Here is a 20050-nt window from a genome sequence, read left to right as displayed (position 1 = left end):
CTCAAGTGTTGTAGTTGTGTCTAGGAGTGGCCCTTTTTAAAACAAAAAATGGACAACCCATAACCAACTGAACTCAATTGGATAAAAATTTAACCAAAACCAAACCATTGCTGAATGGACAATCAATATCCAACTGAACTCAATTGGATAAAAATTTAACCAAAACCAAACCAACGCTTGCAGTGCAGTTCTCGGTTAATTCTTAAATAAAATGACAAAAACTAAACTAAAGCTGAACAGCCAGAATATAATTAACTGAAACTTTCATATCTATTAAAGGTCATAAATCCTATTAGTTTTTCATTTCTGTGTTAGGCTCTCAGACAGTAGATCATCGTGCCCGACTCTAATTATACTGATATATGTTTGCTTTCCTACTGCCATCTTTAATGTCTTAGTTGCAACTTAAATTTAATTGTAGCTAATTGTAGCTTTAATCATAAACCTCATGAACTAAAAGTCAAGCTCTCGGCTAAAAGAAAGGAAGGAAAAAAAACAAAAACCAAAAATCCTACATGCCATATGCATGTAAATAATTCACCTGTATATAAATAAAAGAACACAGGTGACTGATTGACTGAAAAATCACTCAGTTTACAATACCGAGAGCAAGCCTATAAATAAGATTTCAGTTCCTTAATTGAAATAGTCCCATCAGTTCTAATCGTCATCTTAGTCACAGAATGCAGAGACAATGTACCAATTAATCTCTTAGAACGATGTATAAGAGATTTTTTATTTACAATAATGTATAAGAGACTTTTCATTTCTCCTCCAACAAAAAATGTAAAGAGATCTTTCATTTCTCACTATATTTCCGTAACAATCATTCTACATAAAGCTATTCAGTGAAGATTTGGATACCTTGTTTTGGCTAGTGAACATTTTGGTACATGAAGGATGCCAAGCACAATTACGAAAATTAGAGAATAAAAACGTGCTAATTCCACCAACTTTCTGTAAACAGGTAGTGCAAAAGTTTTGTATTTACCGCACTGTAACAGGGCCAACTTGTTTCATCTTAATGAGACTGCTTTCTATGTTTCGCAACACCGGTTTATAGCTGCCATACATTAGATGAAATTTATCTTATTACCGCAGCCTTGCATGGAATTTATAAAAACAAGATGAACAGAGAGATGGAGGAGAGAAAAATTACAGGCATGCAAGCCCATTGTATGCTTGAGTGGTTTGTTGGAGTCTTGCTGAGAGCTGTAAAACCTCAGCTGATAATGCCTCTGCTTTGCTCTGTTCTTTTGCAAGTTGATCCTACAAAGAAAATGCAACCCCAATGATACACCTTATCAGCAATATCAGCCTAAGAAATAACAAAGTGAAAAACTAATTGAATTATCATTTTCCAAGATAACTCCTTATGATTATTCTACAACAAGTCGTTATACTGCACTCGCTGTTTCTCTACCTCTTAACAACCCAACATCCATATAGAATAGAAAGTTCAAGAGAACTCTATTGATGATCAAATGTGACACTAAACCAACAGACTAACCTTGATAGACAGAACTTCAGGTATATATTCTGCTAAACCAGTCTTGTTAGAGCCATTGCTATGGAAGTCGAGCAACCCCTTGGCCTGGTCAGTTCTTAACTTATCTAAGAGTCCTCGGAGCTCTTCATTTTGCTTAAGACAGTCTTTCACCTGCAAGTTTACATAGGGGCAATAAGGAAAACAAAATAGAGAAGCACATATATAAAACTGATTTCTACTCCCGGAACAGAAGACTCTGCATTTATCATTAATTATTCCACATCAACACGCTGTTTCATACTGCAAGCTCAGATTAGATGGACTCACTACTATTCTAGCAAAAGTGTCAGCTTAAACAATATCACCCATTTTCATGCACAACTGATGTACATACATGTACATTTGCAAGCATAATTAGCTATAATGGGCCACGCTCATTGTACCGCCAAAGGTACTAATTCCAACTAAATGAGTGACATACAGATACACGGCCAGGCGGGCTACAACCTCAGTGTCGGATCACCCCCGGGTCACCGCCGACGCGCCGTGCCAAAATGGCATTAGTAGCTCCCAGAGCTGGGAACTGAAACACATCAGTCCCACATCGAAAACAAGAAGGAGGTCAGCCTCCTCCTCACCTATAAAAGGTTTTCTCCTCTCTCCTCATTAATTACGCATTCAATACTTACCTAATATTACTTTGTCAACATAAATACATTGACTAACTTAGGCATCGGAGAGTTGAAGACCGCCCAGCGCGGTCTCCCTCTGACGCCTCTCTGTATTTTACTTGACAGGTGGCGGAGGCTTTAAGAGCATCACAAGTATCGATCCGCCCACCGGATCAGCGTTAACAAAGGTTCGGCTACCGCCAGACTTTCAGACATTAACATTGGCGCCGTCTGTGGGAATCCCTGAACAAAAGGTCATCCCACCACAATCACCATGACTAGCGGTAGCGGGGGAAACGCTGAGGAGCAGGCAGACCATTCTGCCATTCCCCAACCCCCTGACCTAGCGGTAGCCGTTAACCGCGCACTATTCACAACCCCGGCGGCGAGGCAAATCCAAGCAGCAGCCGCCCGCCGGGCCAAGATCTCGTCACCATGTACGAGCTAGCACTGGCGGATCTTCATAAGGCAAACAGAGAACGTGAGGAGGAGCGCAGGGAAAAGGCTGAGGCCCAAAGACTGGTGGCTACGCTCATGGCACGTTTCGAGGAACTGAAGAGGACGTGGTGGCCACTGCCCGCCCAGCACAGAGCGAACAGTCACATAGCACCAAGCGCAGTAGACCAGTCACTGGCACATTGTTACCAGGGCCAGTCATACAGATGCAGGTACCGCTGGACCTACCTGAGTTGTTGGGAATGGGACCACTACCCATCCCCCAGCTAATGATAGAGCAGGAGGCGGAATCACTGCCACACACCAACCGCTCGGAGGCTAGGGCGAGGACTGAAGGCAATCCGCCTGCGCCGAGACACAGGCAGACCCAGCGGATTATTCAGGCTGATTCCGCCGGCGATGCAACCGCCCAGATATTGGAAAGGATGCACCAACTGGAGCAGAGGTTGATCCGGGCGGAGTCGGGCGCCCCAGCGCCAACTCAGAATCCACTTTTCGCCTCCAGATCTGGGCCCTTCACCGCTGCAATTCTGCAAGCTATCAGACCAGCGTCTGCAAAGACCCCAATGATGTCACATTACGGCGGAATGTCTGATCCCTTCGTCTACATGGACACCTTCAAGAAAGTCACCAACAACAAGGGATTTGACGACGCCACCCTGTGCCACTTGTTCAGCGAAACATTGGACGGTGGGGCGATGAGCTGGTTTTTCGAGTGTCCGCCGGGGTCCATTGACTCATTCCATGCATTGTCACACGCCTTCCTCTCTCGGTTCATCCTATTGTCCGCCAGACATCACAACACAAGTCAGCTGTTCTGCGTCTAACAAGGGGCGGACGAATCACTGAAGGCCTTCGTCACAAGGTGGCGAGCGGCAGCGTCTCAGTGCCGTGACCTAGACAAAACAATGGCATTGGCGGCCTTCAAGCAGGGACTCCATAAAGGGCCATTCCTCTATCATCTCAACTACAATCATCCTAATGCGGCATATGACCACGTCATGAGTGAGGCGGTCATCCATGCCCAGGCGGAATTCCTCACATATGGAGAAACCCCACCGCCACCAGCAACTCTAACAAAGTCGACACAGCCATCCTCCAGTCATCAGGAAACCGCTCACAAGACCCCTTCAGCACCGCCAACTGACAAGAAGAGGGAGTGGCAGCAGGGTCACCACCAGAACAAGCGGCAGAAGGACCAACATTACAACAAGGGCAACCGCCCAACCCATGGGGATAACCGCAACAAGCAGGCAGAGTCCTCGCAGCGGTATGCAGTGTTCACGGTCCTCACGGCCTCGTATGAAGACATCTACAATCAGTGCAAGGATCAGATCCCACCGCCACCCCCTCCAAAATACCCAAAAACGGGCAAACCCAGGAACACAGGCAAGTGGTGCAAATACCACGATGACAGTGGCCACAATACCAACAGCTGCAATGCTCTCAAAACGGCCGTTGAGACCTTGTACCGTGACGGCAAGCTGGAGCAGTTCAAGGTATGCCAACCACCACCAGTAATTGCCAACATTGAGACCTTGGGCCGCATCAACACTATCGATGGCGGCGCTCCAATCACAAGCATGTCTTACAGGGCAAGAAAGCGCTATGCACGCGATAATCATCCAAAGGAGGTCTGCAACATCCGCTACGAAAGGTCCGCCAAGCTCCCAAAATCAGGTTGGGAACCTATTACCTTCTCGGAAGAGGAGGAGCGCGGGGTGCATCTACCCCATGACGACCCATTCTTGGTCGACGCCATTCTTGGCAAATTCTCAGTAGGGAGAATCTTGGTGGACAGCGGGTCCGCTGTCAACGTCATCTTCAGCGGATGCTACAACCACCTCAAGCGGAACAAGAAACTACTCCAGGATCACGAGCCACTGCTCAGCTTCTCCGGCGACGTCACACAACCGCTGGGGTCGGATTACATGCGACTGGTTATTGGTACTAGTCCATACATGGCGGAGGTACATACGGAATTCATTATTGTCTATTGTTTCAGTTCGTACAACGCCATCATTGGACGACCAGCGCTTAACAAGCTCAAGTGCATCATCGCCGGATACATGCTTCTCATGAAATTCCCCACACCCAACGACACGGGCTGTGTGAGAGGAAGTCAACAGTTGGCTCGAGAGTGCTATTCAACAACTATAGCGCGGTCGGCGAGCCGCCATGAAATTCTGACAGTGGGCAATCAGGCACCAAACATCTTTGAGGATCTTAGGGATGAGGAGAAGAAATATGTCAAGAAAGAGCCGGTCAACCCGGAGACGTCGTTGAGGGTTGTCTGCATCTCGGACGAGCACCCTGAGCGGACAGTCCGCATAGGTGCCCAGTTGGACCCAGAGGTAGCGGCGGAGCTCACTCAATTCCTGCGTGATAACGCCGCCGTTTTTGCATGGTCCTACGCGGACATGCCAGGTATCTCTCCTGAAATTATCACTCATAAGCTGACCATCAAACCCTCCTTTTATCCCATCAAGCAGAAGCGGAGGGCCTTTGATGAGGAAAAGTACCAGGCAATAGGAGAGGAGGTTGCCAAGCTCCAGGGCATTGGATTCATCCGCCAAGTCGTCTATCCCCAGTGGATCTCCAATTTGGTAATGGTTAAGAAGCCCAGCGGCAAGTGGCGGATGTGTGTCGACTTCAAAAATCTCAACAAGGCATGCCCAAAGGATAGTTTCCCGCTACCTCGTATCGATCAGCTAGTCGATGCAACCGCCGGGCATGAGCTCCTCAGCATGATGGACGCTTTCTCCCGATATAATCAGATCAAGATGCATCCCGGTGACCAGGAATGCACCACCTTCACCACCGACAAAGGCCTCTACTGCTACAATGTCATGCCTTTCGGTCTGAAGAACGCCGGTGCAACTTATCAGCGGTTGATGAACGCCATGTTCGCGGAGCATCTGGGGAAAATCATCGAGGTCTACGTGGACGACATGCTAGTTAAGAGCATAAAGGCCAGCAGACATGTGGCAAACCTCAATATCATAGTAACCATTCTCCTGGCCTATGGTATGCGCCTCAACCCAGAAAAAAATGTTTCTTTGGAGTCACCGCCAGCAAATTTCTGGGTTACATCGTCAGCGAGCGAGGCATCGAGGCTAACCCGGACAAGGTACAGGCCATCCTTAACCTGGCGGACCCCGAGTATAAGGTGGACGTACAGTGCCTCCAGGGCAAGTTAATGGCCCTTTCTCGATTCATCTCCAGACTCACTGACAAGTGTGCCCCATTCTTCAAACTCCTCAAAACGACTCACAAAAAAGTCATCAACTGGAACCCAGAGTGTCAGGCGGCGTTCCAGGGCCTGAAGGAATACCTAGCGGCAGTCCCTCTCCTTTCTGTCCCTGTGCAAGGAGAGATACTGTTCATATACCTAGCGATCTCGGTATCGGCGGTAAGTTGCGCCATTGTCCGACGGGAAGGCCAAGACGAGCTCCCAGTGTTCTACGCCGGCAAGGGTATGAATGGAGCAGAAACAAGGTATCCTCCCTTGGAGCAACTGGTCCTTGCACTCATCGTTGCCGCCAGACTCCTCCGCCAATACTTCCAGGTTCACACAATCCATGTGTTAACCAATCAACCGCTGAGGCAAGTGATGCAGAACCCTGAACACTCAGGCCGCCTCAGCAAGTGGGCCATTGAGCTCAGCGAGTTCGACATAGACTACAAGCCAAGAACTGCCATGAAGGGCCAGGCGGTGGCGGACTTCATCGCTGAACTCACCGAGCGTCAACCGGAACCCGGTACCGAGACAGAGCCCGGAACAGAAGTGGTAACCGCTGAGGAAGCAACTCCCCCACACTCGGATTGGAACCTGCATGTGGACGGCTCAGCCAACGCCAAGGCCAGCGGCACCGGAGTCATCTTAACAGGACCCGGGGGACTGAACGCGGAGTACGCGTTGAAGTTCAACTTCAAAGCTTCAAACAACATGGCGGAGTACGAGGCACTCATCGCCGGCCTGCTCCTCGCCATTGACTCAGGAGCTGACAGCGTCAACATATTCAGTGACTCTCAATTAGTCGTTAACCAGGTCAACGACAGCTTCTAGGCCAAGGACCAACAGTTAGCGGCATATTTGGGGTACGTCAAAACGTTGCTAAAAAAGTTCAAATTTCACACCATCACACAAATCCCCAGGGAAAAGAACGCTAAGGCTGATTCACTGGTGAGACTGGCAACCGCCCAACCACATCAAAGTCCAGCAGACACAAGAGTGGAGTGCCTTGACAGGCCAAGTATCACAAAAATCTTGGTAGAGATCTTCAGCATTGAGGTCAGTCCCAGCTGGATGGACGAGATCATGGCATACAAGCGTAGCGGCACATTGCCAGAAGATAAGGTCCAGGCGAGACAACTCAAGCGGAGAGCAACCCGCTACAACATCCAGAATGGCAAGCTTTACCGCCAAGGATTCACCCATCCCAACCTCCGCTGTCTAACCCCAGAGGAGGGAAAGGCCGTCCTAGCGGAAATCCATGGCGGGGAATGTGGAAACCACTCAGGCACCAGATCCTTGGCCAACCGCACAATGCGACAGGGCTACTTCTGGCCCACACTTGGTGATGACGCCCGGCGGATTTCGAGGTCTTACCACAAATGCCAACAGTTTGCAGATCTCTCACATGCACTGGCAGAACCACTGTCAGTCATCATCGGCCCATGGATTCACTCCACGTGGGGCCTTGATTTGATGGGAAAATTCCAAACCGCCAAGGGCCAGTTCAAGTACATTATTGTTGCCATCGATTACAACAGCAAGTGGATAGAGGCGGAACCACTGACGGCAATAACTACCGCCAAGGTAATTCACTTCCTCTGGAAAAACATCTACTGCCGCTATGGTGTCCCACATACAATCATTACAGACAACGGCACACAGTTCAACAACAAGGAACTCATCTCCTTTACTGCCAACCTTGGCACCAAGTTGAGTTTTGCATCTGTCGCCCATCCCCAAACCAACGGCCAGGTCGAAGCAGCAAACAAGATAATCAAGAAGCTGCTAAAAAAGAAACTCGACGACGCCAAGGGTTTATGGGCGGAAAAGCTTCCAGAAGTGCTATGGGCCATCCGGACAACTCCAACTTCCGCCACCGGCCAAACGCCCTTTTGTATGATGTTCGGTACAGAGGCTGTCCTACCTGTCGAAGTAACTCAGCCTACCGCTAGGGTCGAAGGCTACTGCCCAGAGACCAACAGCGACGGCGTCAACCTGGACAGGGACCTCCTAGAAGAAAAAAGACACAAGGCCCATTTGCACAACTTGCAAAACAAACAACGGGTATCGCGTTTCTACAACGCCAGAGTCAAGGCCCGAAACCTCCAATTGGGGGACTGGGTAATGAAGGAAGTCATTCCACCGCCAACAAAACTCCGCCCAACTTGGGAAGGCCCATACAAAATTGTGGAAGTCTTCAGCCCAGACACCTTCTACTTAATGGACAAGGATGGCGTCACGTCGACTCACCCTTGGAATACCGAACACCTTCGGTATTACTACAAATAGTCATCCGCTACCCAGGAGCATCTTGACTTAGCTAAATTTTTGTTCAATATTTAGCTAAGGGAAGCTACCCAACGGGTACTACCCCAGTTTTGTACATGCTGATCAATCAGCTATCAATGAAACGAGGAATTATTCAAACCATTGTTACCAAGTCTAGCACTGAGGGCAACTGGCAACGCCAGCAATCGTCAGCGGACCTCGTCCGCTACGTGGTGCACTTGGACCAATCTTAATTCCTTTAATGTTTCATTGATTGACAAAAGAAAAATATAAGTCAAAGTATTAGCGGTACAAACACATCATAGCAAACACGAATTCAAAACTTCATTTCATTTCAAAGCATTCATTACAAGTTGTTATGCCTCAGCGGCTACAAAAAAAAGAGAATATAATGCAGTTCCAGCTGGCTTCAGGGGTTGCCCTCGGCGTCTTCTCCTTCAGCAGGCGGCGGCACGATCGCTCGACTCGTTTGATCAGACCCTCGGGCTGTCGGACTTGGGGTCTCTATAGTGTCGTCCGCCCGGGTGTGCGCCACCATGAATCCAGCACGCGACACCTCCGACGGGGTAGGATTGGGAGTCTGCTTTCTCCACTGCCTGAGCGGGCGCCTCCCGCTGGGGCAGGCACGACACCTTTCTCCGGCGGGGCACTCTTAGCCGGCGGCGCATCGGGCTGTGACGCTTTGGCGAAGTCGATGGCGCCCTTCCGCTTCAGCATGTCTATGTTCGCTTTAGCACCAGCCTTCGCTGACTCGGTCATCGCCTTTGCATACTCCGCCGACTGTTTGAATGCTTCAACAGCGGCGGCCGCGGCAGTATCCCCTTCAGCCCTCAGGCGGGCGACCTGGCCTTCCAGCCGCTTCAGCTCCGTCACCCTAGCGGTGGACTCCCGCTGCACAATAATGAGTTTCTTGTCCTTAGCGGCTATCTGCTCCTGCAGCAGGGCGATGTCCTGCTCCAACTTGGAGACGCGTTCATTCCTCTCCAAGTCCCACTCGATGGCCACGGTGAGCTTACCGCGGGCGTCGGCGAAGTCACATTCCACCTTGGCCAGCAGCCTTTCTGTCTCCGCCAGCTTCTCCCTCGCCTCCGCCAGCTCCCTCTGGAGGCTTTGAATCTCCTCCCTGAGCTCCCCTTCGACCAGAGGCTGCTTCTTTGCCGCCTCAAACATGGCGTGCAGCCCAGTTGATATCTGACCAAACGCCGAGCTGTAGGGCGATTGGTCAATCGATGTCGGGCGCGAGATCCCCGCTAGGCCGCCAAACCCTAGCCTTTCGCACAGATGGAAGAGGAACTCCCGCTCACCATCCGTCATAAACTCCGTGTAGGCGGCGAAGGAGTCCAGGTCACTGGCGGCGGGCGCCTGCCCTTCCACCACAGCAGCCTTCGACGGGGCTTGACGGGCCTTCTTCTGTTGCCGGCCCCCGATAGTCTCCACATCCTCCCCCTCTTCCTCGTCGGGGGAGTCTATCTGCCGGCGCTTCCTCTCAAGCACCCTTGTGTTCCCGCCAGCGGCCCTCGTCACCCTCGCCGGCGGCTCCTCCCTTGGCGCGGTGACAATCCCTGCCGGCTGCACCGGTCTTTCTTTCTGGGAACCACGCCTGTTGGCGGGTACCCTTTCCTTTTCAGCAGCCGCTGTTGCGGCCCCCTTTTTCCCGCCCGCCACGGGGGCCCCCGCCTGAACTACAGGCAGACCATCCTCACCAAGATGGGAGTGGTGCGGCATTGGGAGCACCACCGGAACCTCGGACTGGCTCAGCGCCAGTGTCTCGGGGTTCACCAGTGTCTTCTGGGCTGCCAGCCCCTCGGCGTACATGATCTCCAAGAAGTTGTCTATCTCCGCACGGTCCATCGCTTTTTCGAAAGCTTCGCGACTGCGAGTGTTACCCGGCGGATGTTCTAAAAAAAAAAAAAAAAAAAAACCAGTCAGCCTGGGTTACTTATTTTAAAACAAAAGCGCTGTGGCGGAGATTTCTTACCAACGGAGCGCGTTAGCCGCTGATCGACTAGCAACTCTCAACCGGTCAGAAGTCGGAAGTCCAGCAAGTTGCGGTTCCGCCAGCAACCTCTGATCCGTGCTACGCGACACTCTTCTTCGCGCGTTAGGTTATACCCAAGTCCCGCTGCACAAACACAATAGTCGTTAGTAAAAATACAAATCTGCGAATACAAGAGCCCGCCAACTACGTTCGGCGGAAACCGGTTACCAACCTCGGATGGGTTGGAACTCCGACTTAATCCTAAACGTCGGCCCTTCCTCGTTCACACCAGCGTGATACTCCCAACCCTCTGTGGCGACGCAGAAGGTCCCCCGCCAGTAGGACATTGAATCCCTTAGATTTTCGATCAGCTTGGGCGCTCCCTGGCGGCGGCTCAAATTCACTTGCCCTCTGCAACCCTGGCGCTTTACATAGACCAGCTCGTAGAAGTGAAGCACTTCCGCCACAGTAGGCCCCTCGCACCCGGACAACCGCCACAGTGAGTTCATCGCCAGCATCAACCGCCACATGTTGGGGCAAATCTGACTGAAGGCAAGGCCAAACTCGTACACCAGAATCTGAAGGTTAGGCACCAGCGGGAGTGTCACTCCTTGGCGGAATATCGCCTCGTGTACGGCAGCAAACCCCTCCAGGAGAATCGACGCCTTCTCATCCGCCATCGGGGGGCGCAGTTTCACCGAGCCCGACAGCCGGAACGTCCGCTTCAGCTTATTAACGGCGACAACAGTCATCCGCCCTCCTGCCTCGTCAACAGGGGTGCCATCCTGGAGGAACCACGCTGACTCAGCATCCTCCCCCGCTGTTTCTTCTTCCCCAGCGGAGCCACTGGCAGCGCTGTTGCTTGCCAACCGCTCATCGCGCCTAACTTTGGCCGCAGCGGCCTCACCCGCCCTAGAGCTCTCTGGCCGTGAAGAACGACCCATGGCTACTACCCAAGGTATGGTCTGTAGCGGCTCAACCTCTAGCGGTTCTGGCAGTGAGGTTCCTGCATGGGCAGACGGACGCAACGAGTCAATAAATATTCTATCCGCCGCGCTGAACGACACGTCAGACCCGGAATCCTCACTGCTCGAAATCTCTATGACGTTAGCCATCCCAAACCCTAAAACCCACACAGATCTAGCCTATTCTTACATCAGTTATAACCAAGAACATCAAGAACAGTTTATCCAGAAAATGCCAAAACAAGAACAAACACACTCAACCCAGATTCGACCATCTAGCAAATCCCTAAGCGCCAACTCTTTGCCAACAACCATAACCCACCCCCCCCCCCCCCCCCCCCCCCCAAATCTCACTTCACACCTCAGATCACACCAAAGAAGACTAGAAGGCACCCCAAACACAAACAAAAGTAAACCCAGCAACCAACAGATCCAATGAAACAGGGGCAAGAATCCAAATACCAACCTTGGTGGAGGAAACTCCGGTGTGATGGTGAGCAGTAGCCTTCAGTGGGGAAAATATTCGACTCTCCGGGTACGATACCTCCAAACTCCGGCAACCTCTTTCTTCGGTATCGGACGAACACAGAGCTTGAAGACGACGACTCAAGTTTGAAGTTTTTACAAAGTGTCAAATCTCGACAGAGTTCCCCCCCTTTTATGTCAACATCAACGCATTCTAAGCCGTCCGCTCAAAAAACGACATCACATGACAGCCGTACACGTGTCGCAGACCTCCACTTACTCTCCGGATTAACCGAGGCGTCGCCTCGGTTACGAAATCCATAATTACTATCATTTATGGTGAGAAGACGGCCAGGGTTAGGAGACAAGCCTCCGCACGCTAACCCTCTACGAGTTGGACACGTGTCAACCACCACCAGACGAAGCGTCTGGTGGAAGTAACCACTTGGATGACTTCACAAACCGCCCGAAGTCTCCGCTGAGCGAAACCCCGCCAGCGGAACTTCTCCCTTGTCATCCTCCAAGAGACGAAGTCTCCGCTGAGCGAAACCCTGCCAGCGGAACTTCTCCCTTGTCATCCTCCAAGAGACGAAGACTCCGCTGAGCGAAACCCCACCAGCGGAACTTCTCCCTTGTCATCCCGCAAGCGGGGCGTCTTCCGCTACACACCTCTAGCGGCACCCCCTTCATCTTGCAAGCTGCGTGCTTTGTTCGGCGCAATATCGCTTAATAAAGTACCAGCAGGCACGTCTACCGGACGCTGCTTCCTGCTGCAGTCAGCGGGGGGATATCCGCCAGCGGCGGATCCCGAGGCCACGCCTCACTCTGACAACTACCGCCACGCGGCGTTACGGTCAGACCATCCCTACGGGACACTGGGACTTGTCAACAGTCTACGACGGCCCTGATCAGGCACGTTGACCCCCGACACTCGGGTACTAAGATTGGGTTCGCTACCCAACACCCTCTGCTCCGTGCAGCTCCCCCTCAACAAACAATTTGCCGACCATCAGGAGGTCTTTCTTAGCCGGGGAGTGGGGGACTCCCTGGGGGGCCTAGCAGGGGCCCACCCGAAAGGGTATAAAGCGTTTGCTCATTAAATCCATGGTTGACAACGCACTGACGCTAATTATGCTCTTGCAAGTCTAGCGGAAGAAAACGCTTCAAACCTCCGAGCAACTCCCCAGCCAAGATTGCCCTTCTTGACTGGGGACTTGGGGGACTTGTACATACATGTACATTTGCAAGCATAATTAGCTATAATGGGTCACGCTCATTGTACCGCCAAAGGTACTAATTCCAACTAAAGGAGTGACATACAGATACACCGCCAGGCGGGCTACAACCTCAACGTCGGATCACCCCCGGGTCACAGCCGACGCGCCGCCACGCGCCGTGCCAAAATGGCATCAGTAGCTCCCAGAGCTGGGAACTGAAGCACATCAGTCCCACATCGAAAACAAGGAGGAGGTCAGCCTCCTCCTCACCTATAAAAGGTTCTCTCATCTCTCCTCATTAATTACGCATTCAATACTTACCTACTGTTACTTTGTCAACATAAATACATTGACTAACTTAGGCATCGGAGAGTTGAAGACCGCCCAGCGCGGTCTCCCTCTGACGCCTCTCTGTATTTTACTTGACAGGTGGCGGAGGCTTTAAGAGCATCACAAGTATCGATCCGCCCACCGGATCAGCGTTAACAAAGGTTCGGCTACCGCCAGACTTTCAGACATTAACAACTGACAATTTTATTAACCTAGTTAATGGGAAACTAAACTGCCAAATAATACTACAAAAAAAATAAAAGTAAAATAATTAATTGATAGATGCACAGATAGGCAATAGTAGAGTTCCTTGAACACAAGCTATATTCTGTCAATTCTTATCAATTAAGCCACCAAAAGTACCAGATTCTCCCAGTGCACAGCTATGCTCATAGCCTCCTGAAGAGAACTAGATAAATTAGAGTTTTTCTCAAAAAGCCTTTCTATCTCCGAAGATTGGGAATCAATCTGCCACCATTTACAAAAACTGAGTTTGCTGTGAAACAGCATATATACAAAGAAAGAAAGAAAAATGCCATTGGAGTCTATAGAAAAATAAATTTTCAGTAGAAAACAAATATACAAAAAAAAAAATGCCAATAGAAAAATAAATTGCCAAGACTACCTCCATTAAAAGCTTTTGTCTACTGCTTTCCAATTTCTCAATCACTACAGCCATGTCATGCATCTGCTTCTCGAGTATCTCCTTGTCTTCCTGGCCATGAATGCATTAAGTAAATCATGTATCAAAGCATAATTTTATAGGACCAACAAAACCAAGAGAAGGTACAGTTAATCAATCAGTCATACTATGTTCATAGTAAACATGCTTTTTATTATGGTCATAGCAAGTGGACTACCTCTATGACCATGCTGAGAAACCCACTCAAAAGTTCTGTGCATTAACCATTTCACATTTTGATCACTTGTGACTGAGATTACACGCCATTGAGTTCTAACCTCTATGTATTCCATCCTTTTTTTTCCTTCCCCCATTCATAGACAAAGACAGTACAAAATTTCCGTAAAGATGAACATCAGGCAAATAACTTACTATTGAAAATCCCTTGCTGGCCACTTTGTCTGACACTTCTGCAATAAAAGAACCAGGGGGTAACAACATAGAAACAACAATCAGAAGCTCTACCGCTTTTGTAAAAGACTATTATAGAAGATGTTAATCATACTAAAAGGCCACGCAACAAAATCGACAGAACCATAAAAGGGATCTAGGCTAGTAACACAGCCAAAGGCGATGAATAATAATACTTCATAGAACTAAAAGGCCAGAAGAGGTGCAACTCCAAGTACTCAACGGTCAAGGGATCTAAGTTCATAAAACTTATATTAGATAGAGAGGAAGGTATGAATGTATCACCAGATGTACAAACAAATTACAGCAATAAAAACAATAACAATGCCAGCTGTCCAAAATTCTACCCTCTCCCAAGATAAATGAAGTCGCCAATTTATTCAACTTTTCTTGATCAAAGGTCTTTTAAGTATAACTATTTTAAGCCTCTTTCACATATCAGAGGGTGGAAGCCCAGATTTAAAAGAGGCATCATGAAGGCCCTCTTTTCTGTACCTTTGTTATCTGAAGTAAAAGATTATCTGGAATTTTCATGGAGTTGTAATATGAATTTTGGTAAGACTTAAAACTGACGGACCATATGTGCATCCTCTACTGCCCCATCGTAATTACTAAAATAATCTTCACAAGTAAATTCAAAATAGAATAGGTAAGTGGCATGAACCAAAAAAATAAAATAAAAAACCCCACATCCAGGGCAATGGATATAGCTCAAAACATCTAAAAGCCCCTCCTAGTTGAGAATTGTAATATGCTATGGCACCTGAAGACTTTCTAGACAAAACCGCAAGTTTTTCTTCCAATCTTGCTTCTCAGATGTAAGGACGGATGCTCGAGCCTGCTTCTCTGCTAATTGCTGCCGTTCTTGCTGTCTAAACATTCACACTCGCTACAAAATTTTCACTGAGGTTAGACACCCGCAGAAACTACAAAAGGCCATCAAACAAATAGAATTGTTACCTGCAACTCAAGTTTATGTTAGCTAACTCAATTTCTAATGTATTTATCTGATCAGGTGGATTAGCAATTGAGTTTAGTGCACCAAGTGAGCCACTCATTGTTTGTTGCTGTATCATATTGAGTTCTGCTCTCAGGGATGATGCATCTTCCTCAGCCTGTTGCCAAAGAAGTAGTTAGAAAAGATAGTTACTAGCTGTTCCAAGGGAACTGGGAGAGAAACAAATTGCATACTCAATACTGTTCTTCTTCTGGGTCCTTTAGACGACGCAGCTGGGCAGAGAGATCCTCCTACACTAAGAAACCAAACTGTGAGGGACTATACATAATGAAAAGTGAGACAAAGCAACAATGGACGGTCATTACCCGTGCAACAACTGCTGCATCTTTCTCCATTGCGACATCCTTAACAGCTTTCCTCAAAGACGGTCCAGTATTTTGCTCCTACAATTACAGCAAACAAAGTAAACGGGGGCAGCCTTAAAAGGTGAGGATGTTAAAAGGTGATAAATTTACCAGATCATTCAAACGTTTCTGCAGTACATTACTTCCGGCTTCCTTTGTTTCAAGCTGAAACATTAAGACCACGATATAATTAGGCACAACCAAATTGACCATTGCCCGCAACCAAACCCTCCTAAAGTGAAAACTTGGAAAAGAAACTAACAAGCACAAGAACAAGAGTTGTACCATGGAAGCCAAATTTTTGTTTTGTTCTTCCAGTTCTGCATTCTTCCTATCCAAGTCTCTTATCTGAGAAACTAAGTACAATCCATTAATAAATTTATAAGAATTTGAACAGAAAGATCACAAATTGTTAATCAAATCATATAAACTTCAAAAAAAAAAAAAGTTATTTTCTCCTACCTCAGAGAGTCGATCCGCGCTCTCCGATTTTCTCATTCCTCCATTATCTGTGCACAGAACAATATGAGCAATAATAGAAGCCAAAATTCAATATGTGCAGAGGCTGAAGAGGTCGTTACCGTTCGGCGGCCTAGAGATGCGTGCCGGGAATCCATGGCAGAGCGAAGGCCTCTGCACGGCGTTTCTGGCTCTGTTTTGGTTTGTTTTGATTCCAGACTACGGAGCGAGTTGAATGTTTTAACGGTCAGCAGGGTCCAAATGAATAAAGGGCTTTTTGCTGAAGGGACTCCCGGCCCAAACACATTTCTCTTTTTCAAATAATTCTCATCTTTATTATCCCAAAAAAAAAAAAAAAAAAAAAAGATAATTCTCAGATTTGAAAATCAATAATCATCTATCAAATTATATCAAATAGCTTTAATGAAAATTTGACAAACTTTCTATTGTATTTGTTTATCATCAAATTCAAGGTTGTGAAGTATAGAATGAGATGAGATGATATATTTTGAAGAAAATAAAATTAATTTTCTGGTGTACGTAATGAGTTTTATTTGGGGGATGCAATTAGCTTCACCTTAAAAAACCCTAAATTTGTCTTATAGAAGAGTTTCAATTAACTTTTCTCTCAAAACCCTAAGAGTTGTTTCCGTTAAGAGCGCATGCCTAGTCCGACGACATGCCCTCGCGGCGGCGCCGTTGGACAGGCTAGAGTGGACCTCGTGTCCGGATTTCTGTGGTCCAACTGGAGGAAGGGTTGTGGGCTGACGACGGCGCCACCCTGTGAGTTGGGAGAATCTAATAGGGAAGGGCATCAACGGTATGGTAGGATGAGAGGGCTCATGATGTCGGGTTGCTTCAGAAAGGAGGGCAGATGGTCTGGTTCGTGGATCGAGGTGGTGACGCCGGAGTGAAACGCACTTGGTGGTAATGGCCGTCTGGTGGAAACGCCGAGACCTACTGTGCTCAGGTCAAATCCATCGGATCCGACTGGGGAAGGCTTCGATCTGGAGAAGGGCGACGAGTCTGGTCAGCGTGAGGTAGGTGGTGGAAGCGCAGATGGCGGTGGTGGGATGTCATGGGCTGCTCAGGCGAGGTGGTGGTGTCTTGGAGTCTGCAACCTGACTTTTGGGCTTGGGCTTGGGCTTGGTTGTTTGTGGGTTTGGGCTTTGGCTCTGGACCCTTGCTATTTTCTAATTTTAATTTCCTGCTTTTTAGTTTTATATTTAGTAAGATGTGGCTTTATGCCAGTAATAAGTCCCTACCACTATTGGATAGGGCAATATGGGCTTTGTCCCGGTATGCACACTCAGTGTGCCTGGTCTGGCCTAGCGAGGCGGCGAGCTGTTTACATGATCAAATGGACGCAATCTCCTAGTGGCAGGATGAAACTAAGTGTCGGCCGGATTTACTTCCGTGTGGCAACATAGTGGGAAAACTGTGCTATTTGTAATAATGTTTCTTCGTGATAGAGTTATCTTTTCGGTATGTCACCACTATATCAAAGCAAATAGAGTAGCCATTGGTGCACTCTTTGCTAATTGGTGTTTGTTAGAATATATAGATTTTGTGGACACTCTTGGTATTATTTCATGATGTTCTCTCGATGTTTATTGTAATTTGGGGTTCAGGCTTCACGTCCCCCCTATATTCTGCAGTTTCATTAATCAAGGCTTGAGGGCAGCCGCACCCGTCCCCCTTTCAAAACAAATAATAATAAAATAATTCTTACAAAGAATTCTGAAGGCACAGGACAAGAGACCTAAATCACAATTAATCTTAGCTTAAATAGGCACTCATATGCCTAATAAATCATATTCCAAAATAGGAACAACATCAGCAAAGGGAGAATTAAGAATCTGCAGCTAGGCTCATAACCATGATCAATATTTTCTAACAAGCCAGCCACTGAATTACACTACCTATAAACATGGGTAAGGGACACATTCCAATCCCTACTCAAAATCTCCTGACAGTTTGCCACAAGACTATAAAGATGACAAAAATGATCACTCCGAAAGAGAACCAACTTGACAGCAACAAGTGAATCCATTTCTATTTCCAACAATCAACTACCATTCTGCCAAGCCATTTCCATTCCTTTCAGAAGTCCCCAAAGTTCAACTTCAACAACTTGACGAATGCCCAACTTGACAGAATACTCATTCATCCATTCACCCCTATAATTTCGCAAGGCTTCTCCAACACATATAATCCCGGTATTTTTAGACCACAATTTTGTATATCACATCTCACCTTGATGATATCAAATTCATGGTTGAAATGATGTAATTTGATTTTGGTTTCACATCACTCCAAACGCTAAAAAGAAACGAAATCATCGTGTTACACCCCTTTGAAATAAAATAAAAAAATAAAAAAGAAGAAGAAGAAGAAAAAAATGAATATATATATATATATATATATATATATATATATATATATATAGATACAATGCTTTTTGTAAAGGCCATCTTCTAACGTGACAAAAAATAAATGGATAATAATGCTACCCTCACCAAAAAAAAAAATATATGCTCTCTAAATACATGATTGACGAAAAAATATGTAAAATTTTGAGCCCAGTGATTAATGTATTTTCCAAATGCTTGTTTCACTAATAGACATCAAACCTCTCTCGACTTTCTGAGATAGTAATGGTGACTCCATTTGATGGAGAAGAACCAACATCACCAAAAGTAGTTTCCGTTGAATATGCAGGTTCTTTGAAGAGGGGAAGTGGTGTTGCTTCATTGACCAGCATGTGAACTATGGAAGACATTGCTGGTCGATCAGCTGGAGCTTCTTGAACACACAAAAACGAAACATGGATACACCTTAAAGCTTCATGAGGCAGACATGTTTCTCTCATTGATGTATCAATTATCTCCACTCCTTTACCTTCTTTCCATAATTTCCAAGCTTAAGAATCAACACAAATGTATATAAACCCATCAAGTTTGCATAATTTCTTACTTAAAATGGAAGCTAATAAGTTATAGGCAGTGGTAAAGCTAATTAATAGCTTCCTTGCTGCTTATAGATTCTAATTGAAAATTTCATTTCTTTTCGTTTTTAAGGCACACGTGAATAAACTAAAACTTTTAATTTCAGTGCCTAACAATAACTAAAATTTCACTTACCCAACCAGCAAGAGTTGGTGAATGTTCAACATGATGGAAATCACCATTCTTTTTTCCATTTACAATCTCCAACAGCTAAAACTTGAGAATAAGAACGTATTTGAGAGAATAATGAGATGATTTTATTCTTCTCACAAGGAGGTATTTATACACCAAGGTTACATATACTAACTAGGTAAGTGCTAATTACAATTAAAGAGATAATTACATTCCTAATTGCATACAATAAGTACATTCCGAATAGAATAAGAATATTCTAAATAGGATACGTTGACTCACGCTAACACTCCCCCTCAAGTTGGAGCATACAAGTCACGGATGCCCAACTTGTCAAGTGAGTCATGGAACACCTTGGTGGAAACTCCTTTAGTCAACACATCTGCTAATTGCTCTTCAGTTGGAACAAATGGAAAGTCAATCAACTTCTCGTCTAGCTTCTCCTTAATAAAGTGCCTAGCAACTTCCACATGCTTGGTACGATCATGTTGTACCAGATTCTATGATATATCGATTGCTGCCTTATTGTCACAGTGTAACTTCATGGCCTGCTTAGGTTTGAACCCTAATTCACGCAATAAATTACGCAGCCATAGTAGTTCACAAACTCCATGAGCCATCCCTCTATACTCTGCTTCAGCACTAGACCTTGCTACCACCTTTTGCTTCTTACTTCTCCAAGTAACTAGGTTTCCTCCTACAAATGCAAAGTACCCTGAAGTAGATCTCCGGTCAGTAATACAACTAGCCCAATCTGCATCAGTAAAGCCACTCACCTCCAGGTGATTATGTTTAGAAAACATCAGACCTTTCCCTGGTGCAATCTTTAAGTATCTTAAAATTCTCACAACGGCATCCATATGAGCCTCACTTGGGTTGTGCATGAACTGACTCACTA

The 20050-nt window shown here is 47.0% G+C and overlaps 1 pseudogene; it reads right to left on the bottom strand.

The window, feature by feature from the left end:
* Window positions 1-788: 788 nt before the first annotated feature.
* LOC133732190 (uncharacterized) lies at window positions 789-16248 on the bottom strand (annotated as a pseudogene).
* Between the last annotated feature and the right edge of the window lie 3802 nt (window positions 16249-20050).

This window comes from Rosa rugosa, chromosome 2, assembly GCF_958449725.1.
Source record: "Rosa rugosa chromosome 2, drRosRugo1.1, whole genome shotgun sequence".
Lineage (NCBI taxonomy): Eukaryota > Viridiplantae > Streptophyta > Magnoliopsida > Rosales > Rosaceae > Rosa > Rosa rugosa.
This window is presented reverse-complemented; position numbering and strand designations above follow the sequence as displayed.